Source organism: Cyprinus carpio, chromosome B21, assembly GCF_018340385.1.
Source record: "Cyprinus carpio isolate SPL01 chromosome B21, ASM1834038v1, whole genome shotgun sequence".
Lineage (NCBI taxonomy): Eukaryota > Metazoa > Chordata > Actinopteri > Cypriniformes > Cyprinidae > Cyprinus > Cyprinus carpio.
In genome coordinates, this window is record NC_056617.1 from 9,574,009 (window position 1) to 9,587,202 (window position 13,194).

General features: G+C 37.6%; 1 long non-coding RNA gene across 5 annotated transcripts; it reads right to left on the reverse strand.

Annotated features, from left to right (window-relative positions):
• Nucleotides 1-1,297: 1,297 nt before the first annotated feature.
• Nucleotides 1,298-12,874, reverse strand: LOC122141309. 5 transcript variants are annotated; one of them, XR_006157685.1, is made up of 6 exons: nt 12,828-12,874; nt 11,612-11,718; nt 7,698-7,923; nt 7,041-7,609; nt 5,662-5,760; nt 1,298-3,361 (listed from the first exon to the last, which is right to left on the reverse strand). It is a non-coding gene; the product is annotated as an uncharacterized LOC122141309 (long non-coding RNA). The 5 variants fall into 5 exon arrangements; XR_006157686.1 differs by having other exon boundaries at nt 1,298-3,357; nt 7,147-7,609; nt 11,612-12,864; XR_006157684.1 differs by having other exon boundaries at nt 7,147-7,609; nt 11,612-12,864.
• Nucleotides 12,875-13,194: the final 320 nt, after the last annotated feature.

The following is a 13,194-nucleotide window of genomic DNA, read 5'->3' on the forward strand; positions in this document are numbered from 1 at the left end:
ATTATCGAACAACCATGTCGTTTAGTTCATAACAAGTATCTAATCGTAATGTATGCAATGTTAATGAGCAATAATGAGGGCGAATGCTCTTTCTGAAAGCCCAGCGTGACAGAAAACTCTAACATGCATGACAAACTATTGTCCTGCCTTTCACGTCTTTCTCTCAAACAGTTAGCCCCTCTTGTTTTTTCGACAGGTCCCAATAATCGAGCCCCCCATCAGAACAGCAGATTGGAAGCGCTATTCGGCCGCAGACAACGGCAGGTTAGTGAATCCGCTCTCCGCTCCCAAGGGGTGTCAACGCGGCTGCAAGCTGTCACAATGAGGCGGGGTGCAAGCGCACTCACTTTAGTTTAGAGGCACATATAAGGATGCCCACTGCGTGTGATGGGTATTTTTCTTTTCTTTTTTTAGTCTCTGTGGCAGGCCGTGACAGGGGGTTATCTATCTATGCCATGTTTTGAGCTTTATTTGTAAGATAAACAAAAATCAGACCTCTTAGGGAGACAACAGGTGCACTAAAGCTTAATGATAAAATAAATAAATAAATCAGTTTAAAACTAAAATTTTAAATGAAATTAATCTATTATCAAATAACCCATATAAATAACAAATTGCTTCATGACTTCTTTTTTTAAGGCTACTGCACTGCATTGTTTTTCCTTCAATTGTCCAAACAGTCAAAATCCTTAATGGCTCAAGAAATCTTTTCATTTAAAGACACAGAACATGTCCTCGGATTTACTTGCAAAGTCAAACTAATATTATTTATTTATTAATTAGATGTCATTAAATCAAAATGACTCAAATTACTTTTTATGGTCAGGCCATGTGTAAGCCTGTATAAAAGAATTGGATATAATTATTAAGTAAATACATAAATATAAAATATAATAGTAATAACATAAATACACTCTTAAAAATAAAGGTGCTTCATGATGCCATAGAAGAAAATCTAAAATCAAATTTTTTTTGTCTAAATGGTTACATAAAGAACCTTTAACATCTGAAGAACCTTTCTGTTTCAAAAAAGGTTCTTTGTGGTGAAAGAAGGTTCTTCAGATTATAAAAAGGTAAGAAAGAGATGGTTCTTTAAAGAACCTTTGACTGAATGGTTCTTAGTGTAACCAAAAATTGTTCTTCTATGGCATAGCTGTGAAGAACCTTTCAAGCTCCTTTATTTTTAAGAGTGTATACAATATAAAATGATTAAATGATAAATGCTAAATGATTAAATGATAAATGTAAAATAAAAAATACAATATAATATATACATTTCATATATATATTTTGCATATATATATATGCAGTGATACGACTTTGAACTTTTAAAAGCTTCACAATTGTGCAAAAAGTTGTACCAACACCACTTCACAACTTTCATTTATTATTTTAATATTTTTATGACTTAAAACACTGATTAAGCTTGATTGGCATTGGCCATACAAAATTCTAGAATGCTTAAACCACAGTAAATGTTACACAAGTTGGACAGTGCATAGAATGAAGAATTAATGCAGAGGACAGAAATTCAGGAGCTTGACACACCAAATGGAGATGCACAGAAACGCCCTCTAAAAATCTGTCTCTCAAACACTTGTATTTAACGTACATCCTCCGATTGTTTGAAGATTTGAGGGAGAGGCAGAAGAGATGAGTGGCAAGAGGCTTCAAAGTCGTTTGATCTTACCTCAACTCGGGTGAAAACAATGTTTTGAATTTCATTTATTTATTCTGTTCCATGTTTGTTAAATATATATTTGGATATGTTCAGGAAAGTGGTACGACGTTCCTGGATAAACTTTGGCATCGCTGTCATTTCGAAACATTGAGTAAAACATGCCTTGCGATAAAAAAAAGAGACATGTAGAAGAAAAGAAATGTTGACTTAAGTCAACAAACAAACATTGTTGGGAAAAAAATGGGCACACCCTGGACCAGTCAGCGATGCAAATGATGCACCTTAAAGCCATCAGGTGCGAGATTTGACAGAAAATAATGAGAACCGCTGAATCTTTTATAAGGTTAACACTCACATTTCCCAGTCAGCTGTCACACAAGAAAGACTTTAGCGCATTCACGCTGGAGAAATATACCTTTATTGGCTCATTAAAGCTGACAGGGGGCTCGGGACCGCCAGCACTCAGGCTCGGGACCGCCGGTGCGCCACCCCGTTTTGTGTCAGTAATTTGCAGAGGAGATATACCTACCTTGAAAAAAGCGAAGGGGAAGATTATGAAGGAAGCAAGAATGAGAGAGCGAAATGGCAGAAGCTGGTTGGGCGAGTGCCGAAAGATGGGGGTGCCAGAGGGGTGGGGGGGTTTAAGGAAGGGCCTTGGGGGAGGGTGGAAAGATCGCTAGCACGTTAGGAGTCTGATTCTCTCCTAATTGGAAGCATTGGGCATTGTCAACTGAGGATTTTCAGTCGCTCACTGACAGGTAGAGTCGTCAGGATGATAGCCCACTTGTCAGCGCAAAACACCAATAAAAACAAACCACTTTTGATTTAATTGGAGGCCTAGCAGTAGTGGGCTAGGACTGAACGAGTTGGGGGTTGCGGATCGCTTCAGGGAAAAACCGGTGTGTGTGTGTGAGTGTGTGTATCGAAGGGATGTTTGACAAAGAAATCAACACTTTGTGTAAAACCACCCGGAGCAGTGGCTCACATCATCGGACAGAGGAGAGCAGGTCGTCGTTATTCTGTGTGTGTGTGCGGGAGCGCGGTTGGTCACTTCCCATGGTGCTGAGGTTACAGGAAACACAGAGTTTGATTTGGTCTCTGGAGGCCTACAGGCTGTTCAGCACTCATCACTTCGAGTGTTTCTTCTCAAAAATGCACGCTCAGAGAGATATTGATATGGTGATTCCTCAGAGTACCAAGCAGAAGAAGAGCTGACCCTACCTGACTTCTGCTACAACCACCTCACCGAGTACAAAAAAGCCCTTTCTGTCTTTTATCTCTGCAGGCGGAATCACATTCTACACCACCAGACCTGAAATCACTGTATTCAGCAATCTGATAGATTTTTAATGTGAAAATGTTGTATTTGTTTGCTATACAAACAATTGGATTTTTTGAGTGCTGTTTTCTTTTAATGGAGTGGATATTTTGCAGCTATTTAATCCACGTTGAAACAAACAGATGAGATAATATGGAAAAGGCTACGCTTTGCTTAAAATATCACATTAAAATGTACAATACATAAAAACTCAATTAGTTAAGACCAAAAATAGAACATAACTACTTACAAATTGACCCCTGACCTCTGAATCCTCTCACTCACCATCCTCTCTCCATGTCCAAGTTCATCAGCAGCCCAGCGATTTATTACTCAAGACAGAGTTCAAGGAAGACATCTGGCTAGACAGAGAGAGAAATTGTGGTGAGCAAACAAAGAGGCACATATATGCATGAGAATTCAAAATCTCCCTTTTCACAAATCACAAATGTTTATCCTTATGCAATTTTTTTTTTAAGATTTTCCTGAAAAAAAGTATTTTTAGAGTTTTATGGTTCTTTAAAGGGACAGTTCACCTAAAAATGAAAATTCTGTCATTAATTACTCACCCTCATTGGTTCCAAACCCGTAAGAACTTAGTTTTTCTTTGCATGTCGATGACTGCAAGAAATTGTTAAATAAAGTCATTAATTTTTATTAATTTTGTGAAAAAAATATTCTCATAGCTTCATAAAATTAAGGCAAAAGGTTGTGGGTTCAATTCCCAGGGAACACACATACTGGTAAAATAGAAAAAAAATGTATAGCCTGAATGCACTGTAAGTCGCTTTGGATAAAAACGTCTGCTAAATGCATAAATGTAAATGTAAGGCTGAACCACAGCTGTCACATGGACTATTTTAACAATGTCCTTACTAGCTTTCTGGACCTTGAATGTGTCAGCTGCGTTGCTGTCTATGGAGGGTCAGAAAGCTCTCGGATTTCATCAAAAATATCTTAATTTATGTTCCGAAGGTCTTACATTTACATTTATGCATTTAGCAGACGTTTTTATCCAAAGCGACTTACAGTGCATTCAGGCTATACATTTATTTTTATTTTTTTATCAGTATGTGTGTTCCCTGGGAACTGAACCCACAACCTCTTAGCGCTGCTAACACTGCTAACTAATTTTTGAGTGAACTATCCCTTTAAAGAACCACAAAACTCTCAAAAGTTTTTTTTTTTTTTTTTTTTTTTTTTAAGTATTATCTAAAATATTTAATTGCATAAGCATAAGTTTATCAATGAACCAGAATAAAACAAACAAACAATGTTACGTCTCAAAAGTTTGGAGTAAGATTTTTTAAATGTTTCTGTACAGTAAAAACAGCGATATTGGAAAATATTATTACATTTTAAAACATCTATTTTAATATATTTTGAAACAAAATGTATTCCTGTGATGGCAAAGCTGAATTTTCAGCAGCCATTGCTCTAGTCTTCAGGTTCACATGATCCTTCAGAAATGATTCTAATATGTTAATTTGGTGCGCAAGAAAGATTTCTTATTATCAATGTTGCAAAAAGTTGTGCTGCTTAATACAGTTGTGCTGCTGTTTGTGGAAGTGATACTTTTTTTTCTAGAATTTCTGATTAATAGAAAGTTTAAAAGAACAGAATTTATTTGAAACAGAATTCTTTGGTATCAAAGTCAAAATTTTTACTGCTACATTTGATCATTTTAAGGCATTCTTGCTAAAAAATATACATTTAAAAAATAATAATCATAATCATATTAGGCATTAGAATAGTCCACAAATGCTGTAGCTTAACTTGTTGCTTTTTCCTTGGGAATATCATAATCATAATTATTTATAATCGCTATGCCTATTTCCATTGTGGCCAGTTCTTTTTTTTAAGGCCAAGTAAATGTAATGTAGGGACAGAGCCAAGGTGGTTTTTCATTAAGAGTTCAGAGTTCAATGTTAGCCTTTATCACAGCCATTACAGAATAACGGGGTGGGTGGGCATTTCTGCGGCTGGTGGTCCCATCCAGCTGCCACTGGGAGACACACACAAGCTGTTGGACAGAGGTAAAGATGCCCCATATACCCCGGCCTCCAGGGGATGTCAGAGTGCACTGCCCCTCATCCTTATCCCCTCTGTCAGGGCATTTGGGAGGGTTTTCACAAGCCGATAAATCATTGTTAAATGTTATCATGAAGCCATTGGGGAAACTGGAAGGAAACAGGAGTGACATAGGGAATGTAGGTGGTCTGGTCACCCTGCCAAAGACACGGGGAAGTGGTCATAGTTAGTGCAGACTTAACCTATATAACATTTAAACGGAGCTCATTTCCAGTCAGCATTGGGTTTGTGTGTAATTGTGACTTTGACAATCTGTCGGTCATTGAACATGACACATGTTCATGAAGATGACATGATGGTTGTACGGATGGCCTGTCTTGTTATCATGATGTATTTCGGTACTAATGCACAGTGCATTATCCACACGCCAGAGTCCTCAAATTTAATCAGGTTTATATTTTATCTGATGCGCAGGTAATATGCGAGGTCAGAACATCATAATTATCACACCTGTCATTGTTAGGACTGGTTCCCAGAGCCCCCCTCGCCAGTACACCCACCCCCAGCCGTGACTTTTATTGCTTCATTAGTGCACGCCACATGTTTTAGAGCACACTTGCCTTTCACTCACCAAGCCGAGATGATCACTGTGATCTAGAGGGTGGGAACAGAGACCATAAAGAAGCATCCCGAGTCTCTCCTCAGCAGCATCCAAGAACCACTTCTTTACCTTGAAACAAAGAAAAAAACTAAATTTAAATTACATTGCTGATTAACATATAAAAACGAGTGTTAAAGATCAGCTTAATGTGAATAATGTTTAAGGACTTCCATCTTATTACATGCAAATGTATGAAATAGGACAATCGGAGTGCCAGCATTTATTTTTATTTAAAGTATATATATAAACACACACACACACACACACACACACACACACACACACACACACACATATATAATATATATATATGTGTGTGTCTGTGTGTGTGTGTGTGTGTGTGTTTGTGTGTGTATGTATATTTAAATTACACTATATTAACTATCAACTGTATTAACTAATTTCAATAGAAAAATACACTGTTTGAAAGTGCCCTTCTTTTGAACTTACTATTTATTCTCTATTCATCATTAATCCCTAAAAGATTATCATGGGCCACAAAAATATTAAGCAGCTGTTTTAGGCATAACTGTTTTCAACTCTGATAATAATAATAATAATAATAATCAGCATATTAGAATGATTTTTGAAGGGTCATACAACTCTGAAGTCTGGAGTAATGGATGCTGAAAAATCAGCTTTGCCATCACAGGAATACATTATATTTTAAAATGTAATAAAATTGAAAAAAGTATTATTTATAATTATAATAATATTTCATAGGATTACTGTTTTTACTAAATTTTCCACTGCATAAATGCAACCTTGGTGAGCATAAGCAACGTCTTTCAAAAACAACTTTTCAATATTAGTGTGTGTGTGTGTGTGTGTGTGTGTGTGTGTGTGTGTGTGTGTGTGTGTGTGTGTGTGTGTGTGTGTATATATATATATATATATATATATATATATATATATATATAAAAAATTTTTTTACTCAAATCAATATTTAAAAAAGAATGCATCCATAATTGTAGCTGCTAAAAATATTTCTAATTTACACCATAACTGAGCCTGCCCTATAGAAACTAATTACACATACATATCCAAAAAACCGAAGAAGAAGGATTTAGATAAGTACGTACTTGCAAAAATGATTTAGATCAGTAGTATATTCATTTTACAAAAACAGTAGCAACTATTTATCTTTGCATTTGTTTATACAACAATTTAAAGCAACAGACCATTGACGGGGTGAAATGTAGTGCTTTTCTGAACTGTACAGGTATTTGTAGATTTTCACACTCTCTATATGTGTGTGTGCATACATGTGAAAAAAAGAGTGCAAGACAGAGGTAGAGGGGTGTGGGGTGCCGAGAATAAGACCCCAGCAAATGCTCATTAGAGTTGACCTTGGCACCAGGAGCATGCGTTTGATGGATCGGGTACAGGGCCAAACAAGCCCCCGGGGAGCCATGATCTTATCTCTTATTGTACACACACCACCCTCCTACTGACCCTATCCCTGAGCACTCGCACTGCTCTCCTCTCCACGCATCACAGGCAGAATAAATCTGTGCTTGACAGAGAGAGAGAAAGAGAGAGAAACCGTGTCAAGGCATGGAGGAGAAAAGAAGATGGAGGCGAGACAGAGAGAAAAACACAGAGGCCCTGGAAAACCAATAGCTTGCTGAGGTGTCATTAACCACACAAGTCAGCTGTACTTCTTCAGTCGAGACGACGCTTCCCAGAGCCGAGGAGATGGTAGGCCGCAAGACAGAGATTGGGAACAGGGTGGAGGAGAATTGAGGAACAGAGCAAAATATGGAGAAAGAGCTGATGAGTCTTTAGTCCTGTGGGACATGAAGGGGAGTTTGTTCCCAGAGCTTCAGCCATCCCTCAGTTCTTCTTCTCCTGTCGCAGTGCTCAAAATCTTCCCCTGTAACTTGTAGGCAGGGGACAGGCATGAGGCAATCAATACCTGCAGGAAGGAAAAATCTAGCAAGCACTATTCACATGGGCTTCTCCCACAGCCCCTCACAGAGATCTTTTATTCCTTTTTACTGTACCTGAAAGAGATGGAGCTCCTATGGGTTTCTGATGGAACAGGAGAGGAAAACGACTCTTTTAAGCATTTCATCTCAGATGAGCCACAACCTGAGAGAGTAAGCTTAAAAAAAACGAGTTATGGTCCGCGGTGGACTGCTGAGACCAGAATGGAAGAGGAGGCTTATGATGGCTGTAAGCATTCATAACGTGATGCTTTCAGTGCTTCTTTGATGAAAGTGGATTCTCCTGAAAAACAAAGTTTGATACGATTATCTTCAACAAGCACTGTGATGATCACTGTGAAGCTCTCTGAGCTCGCTATCGCTAAAAAGTTTTTGAAAAGAAAATGAATACTTTGTATTCACCAAAAATCAGCATATTAAAATGATTTCTGAAGGATCATGTGACACTGAAGACAAGAGTAATGATGCTGAAAACTCTGCTTTTCCATCACAGAAATAAAGGGAACTTTAAAATATATCAAAATAGAAAACAGTTATTTTAATTTGTAATAATATTTCACAATATCTTAGTTTTTACTTTGTTTGATAAAATGAATGCAAACCCCAAACTTTTAAATGATTGTGTACAGTCAAACATTAAAAACAAAACAATTGCTTTTAGGATGATTCAATCCATTTTTCTGATACTTTATCAAATACATCATGAAATATTTTGCCACAATGCACTATAATTACATTTAATTTGGTGTGATTTACGCAGTATTTATGCTAATAAAATACTAAAGTATTGTTTTCCTGTAAAATATCCAGAAGGAGCAAAACTGCTTGAAAGAGAATATTTCCAGGGAATTTATCTTGAAAATATATATTTTCTTGTTTTTAGGCATAAACCTAATGCATTTATTTATGCTTAAAGGGAAAATAAAAATAAAAATCATAAATATATTTATTATTAATCATGTAACATAACTAATAAAATACTGAATAAGTATATGATTTATTGCTGTGTGTAACTGGAGTGGCAATTTACACAATTTTACATCATGACCAGCTGCTCCACTGAGCGTATATGCACTGAACATAAATCGGGGATCTGATTTGACGGATTTACTTTTTAAATAGATATGTTGCAATACATTTTTATCTCATGACAGATGTTTATTATGAATACATGACTGAGGTTATAATTTTAGAGTTATTTATCTAACATACTGAATGCTTTTTAGTTCAGGGCAGGTAGGATGGGTGAGCTGGACCATTAAAACAGTTCTCTGAGCAGACGGAGAGAGACACACAGATGCCAAGCCCAGGTTATCACACTGATGGAGTGAGCCAGCTGCTGGCCTGAGGTCAGTGACTCCTCTGAGAGCTGTGTGAACGTCATTGAAAAATGTATTTTCTTTGTTTATGTGACACTGACCATTTTACACATGGGCTATATCACCGTTTAGTCTTAAACGCCTTTTCAAGTCGAGCAAATGAACAAAAATACGCAAACATTTTCACGGTCTTTTGACACATGGTGTGAAAAGGACAAAATTGGCTTCCCAGAGGAAAGATGAATCCACCCCCCTGTGCTAAGTCGCTGTCTCTCAGTCTTCTCCTGTCTGCTTCTTAACAACTGGGTGGGCTTGATGTCTTATCTCTGATATTTCTCCACTCTGGGCTCATTTCTGACAGTTGGGGATGGATACACAGCAAGAATGTTGCTGTAATTGCATCTGGTTGCGTCATGAAAAAGTAATAATGCACTGTCAAGGACGTCAAGGTGTCAGCGTTCAGCGGAACTGATAAGTTGTCGGCGGACGTGAAAGTAAAGCCCCTTTCCAGAGCCAAGCCACCGGTGGGCTGCGGCAAGTTACGAGGAGGGAATTTAGCCTGAAGGACATTTGCCAATTACCCATCTCTTTGTTTAATTGGAGGAGAGGTGGCACCGATGCAGAAATGCTTGTTTAAAAAAAAGCATTGTGAATCACAATGCCAGAATTCCTGCAGGCTGCTACGAAACTATATGGTTTCCTTCAGTGGGGCTACATTTAGTCATTGGCAAAAAGCAAAGAAGAAGTGGAATTACATAAAAATTACATAAAAACCCATAGATCAATAGAAGAAGTTAGGCACTAGTGTACCAATCACAAAACACTTATCAAGGTGAAGAGATTTCTGATTGCAGTACTGATTTGTTTATAGACCCTAGTCATTTAAAAGGAATGAAAATGAGGCTGTGAGGGATATAAGTACAGTGCATTCAATGGGTTGTACTGTGGTTTAACAACATGCCAACTGTTCAGCTGATGAAACATCCTTCCAAAAACTTTCAGTAGACAAAACCTCCTTGAAAGAATTTTGAAAGTTGTGAGTTTTATAAAAATGGCATGTGATCTGAAAGAGTACATACACAGTACATGCAATTGTTAAAGTCTGTAAGTCTATCCCTCACAGACTCACTTTCATCTGTCCAAAATTCAATAAAGCGTCAAATTCTTGTGGCCAGCTATGTGTATGTGTCAAAACACTGCAAGAATTAGTTATACATGTTGTTCTTTACAAACAAGGTCAAATAGCATCACTGAAAAAAAAAGAAAAAAAAACTGAAGTGTATCCAGTTTACCTCAAAATGAAAACTGTCAGTGAGCTGAACTTGAGAATCAAATCCATCCAATTCACGAACAAATCATTCAGAATGGTTAACTGCAGGTGATTCATTGAGAAGGTCTGGCTCATTAAAACAGTTTGGTTATGAATGAAACATTGCTGCTTTTCTCGAACATTATAATACTTTATGAGTGCTTTTGCATCATTTTGGAGCTTTACATATTCAGTCTTATTTACTTTCATAATATTAAAATAAGTAGTCAGTATGTTCTTCACAAAATCATGTTTTGTGCTCTCCATCAGTTTAAAAACAGACAGAATTAACATTTTTGGCTGACTGTCCCTTTAATATGCTGGTAGCCTAGTTCCTGTGCCACTTCATTTGATAAATCTATTCTGCTGCACAGAGCTGGATTTAGACTAGAGCAAAGCAATTTTGCGTATGTTAGGATTCTACCTGCACTGCTAAAAAGACCAGCTTAGCCTACCAGCATGAATATCTAAGCAGATTTATACTGGTCTAACGATTGACCAGCATGTACACTGCCATTCAAAAGTCTGATCTTTTTTGATCCAGCTTCAGTGAGTATACGTTTTTTTATGAATCTTTGCAAATGGCCTTTCCTAATTGTGTGCTATTTAGCAAGTTTTACTATGAATGCAGCTTGGAAGAGAGGGATGGGTGAGCAGAGCTCATTTGCATTTAAAGCGGCATGCAAGAAAACAGCTTGCTCTGAAAAGAGCTGTTTTTGACAAGGTAACAAGGGTTTTGTTTTACACCATTGAGAAATTTTAACCAAAGTATATTATAGACTTTTCATTAAGACCCTAAAGAATCATATCAACTTGTGGAAAATGGGCATCTGATGACCCCTTTAATGAGCAAGGATGCATTCAATTGACCAAAAGTGACAGGGAAGACATTTATGATCTGAGAAATGCTGTTCTTTTGACCTTTTTATTTATCACATTATATATAAAAATATTAAGCAGTACATCTGTTTTCAACACTGATAATAAGCAATGTTTCTTGAGCACTAAATCAGCATATTAGAATGATTTCTGAAGAACCTTGTGACACTGAAGGCTAGATTAATGGCTGCTGAAATTCAGCTTTGCATTTTGAAATATTAAAATGGCAAACCATTATTTTGAAGTGTAATAATACTTACAATATTACAGTTTTACTGCATTTTTGTTCAAATTAATGCAGTCTTGGTGAGAATAAGAGATTTCTTTGAAAAATATATTACAAAAATTTAACAACCCCAGACCTTTAAACAGCAATAGAGTTTTATTGATTTAATTAAATTAAAACCTTAGGCAGGATACCAGCACACCAGCATCTACAACATATGTTTTATTTAATCACTCACAAAATGTTTAGACTGAATTGCATTCCTCCTCAGTTCACCTGCTCCCAAACTCCAGATTTACTCGCAAACAGGCCCAATGCACGTTCCATCCCAAAGTTAAACAGATTCTGCAAAAGAAGAAAAGAGATAAGGGCAGACAGGCTGCAGGCTTTAAAAAAGAGATTATTTAGGCCAAAAGCCCATAGATTGATCCTATTGTATTTTAATAATGTGTCTATGGACTCACTTAGACATGCAAAGAGAGAGAGAGTCACCAGGATTGACTCCTCATAAGGAATCAGTGTTTGGAAAGTGAAAGCCAGGGGGCAAAGTTCCCTTTAGTTCCCAGAGTTGTAAAAGAAAGCGTTAATCAATTCTCACATCATTATCATGTCGACTGCTCATCTCCCTTCTCTCTTAACCAATCACACAATCTTCTCGCCACCTTCTTCTCTTTCTTCCACTTGTGTACATTTCGGATTGTTCGGGCGTTTGAGATTAGCTGACCTTATGGTCACTAGGGTGGTTTCAGACGCGCACACACTAGCAAACAAAAGCGTACACTTTTTCTCTCACTTTCTTTCTCCCTTTGCATGCTCCAAAGCAAACAGTAACATGACCCTGATGGTTTTCGCTTCAGGGCTTTCTGCTGCCCCTGTGTGGCAGAGTTCATCCCAGATTCTCACAAAGGCCTCAGTGTCCCACGAAACACACTGCCACCCCCCACCCCGGTGGCTCGGGAAAGGCCCGTGTGCGCATCCACGGTCCCCATAAGGCCCTGTGTAATTAAGTGCATATGCTCGTTAGTAACCCGTCCTTCTCTGTATTCCCTCAACTTTGCATATACCTCTATATATCCCCCATCCCTCCTCCTTTCCCCGTGGTTTGTCAGATGAAGTGATTGCTTCTCTCTCCCACCCCCTCAGTGGTATTTAGCTATTCTCATTTGCATGTACATGCCCTTGCTGTGCGGCCGGCGAGCCGCTGAGATTGATCAACAACACAGCGGCATGTTTTATTACATGTCAGTCGGAGGCAGGAACCAGACGCAATGGGCACATACACGCGTGCACACACACACTCATGCATGTGCATAATAGGTACATGTGCAATAAATGTACCAGTCCATCTTTATGAACACATACACACAGAGACACAAGTGGACATATAAATTTGATGTGTGCATCCGTTTGAAGAGATATTGTTGAAAAATGTTATTCTGTAATCATTTACTCACCCTCACACTGTTCCAAATCTGTAGGATTTTTGATTTTTTTTTCCTGTGGAACACAAAAGAATCTCACAATGATGTTTTGGACCCCACTGACTTTCAATGAACAGACAAAACCTGTTTGATCAAATATATTCTATATTCAACAGAATTTTTGAGTGAACTGCCCCTTTAAAATTCGATTTTAGTCTTTTTGTTTATTTTGCCCATCTACACACTGAATATTTCTATCAAAAATGCAGTCAAGGTCATAAATATCTGTCTTTTACGTTTGCATTGTCTGGATGTGAACATACGCATCATTCCGCATCCAATTCAGTGTAGCTGACTCAATAATTTGCAATCTGCCTGGATAAACCGTTGAATAAACCCA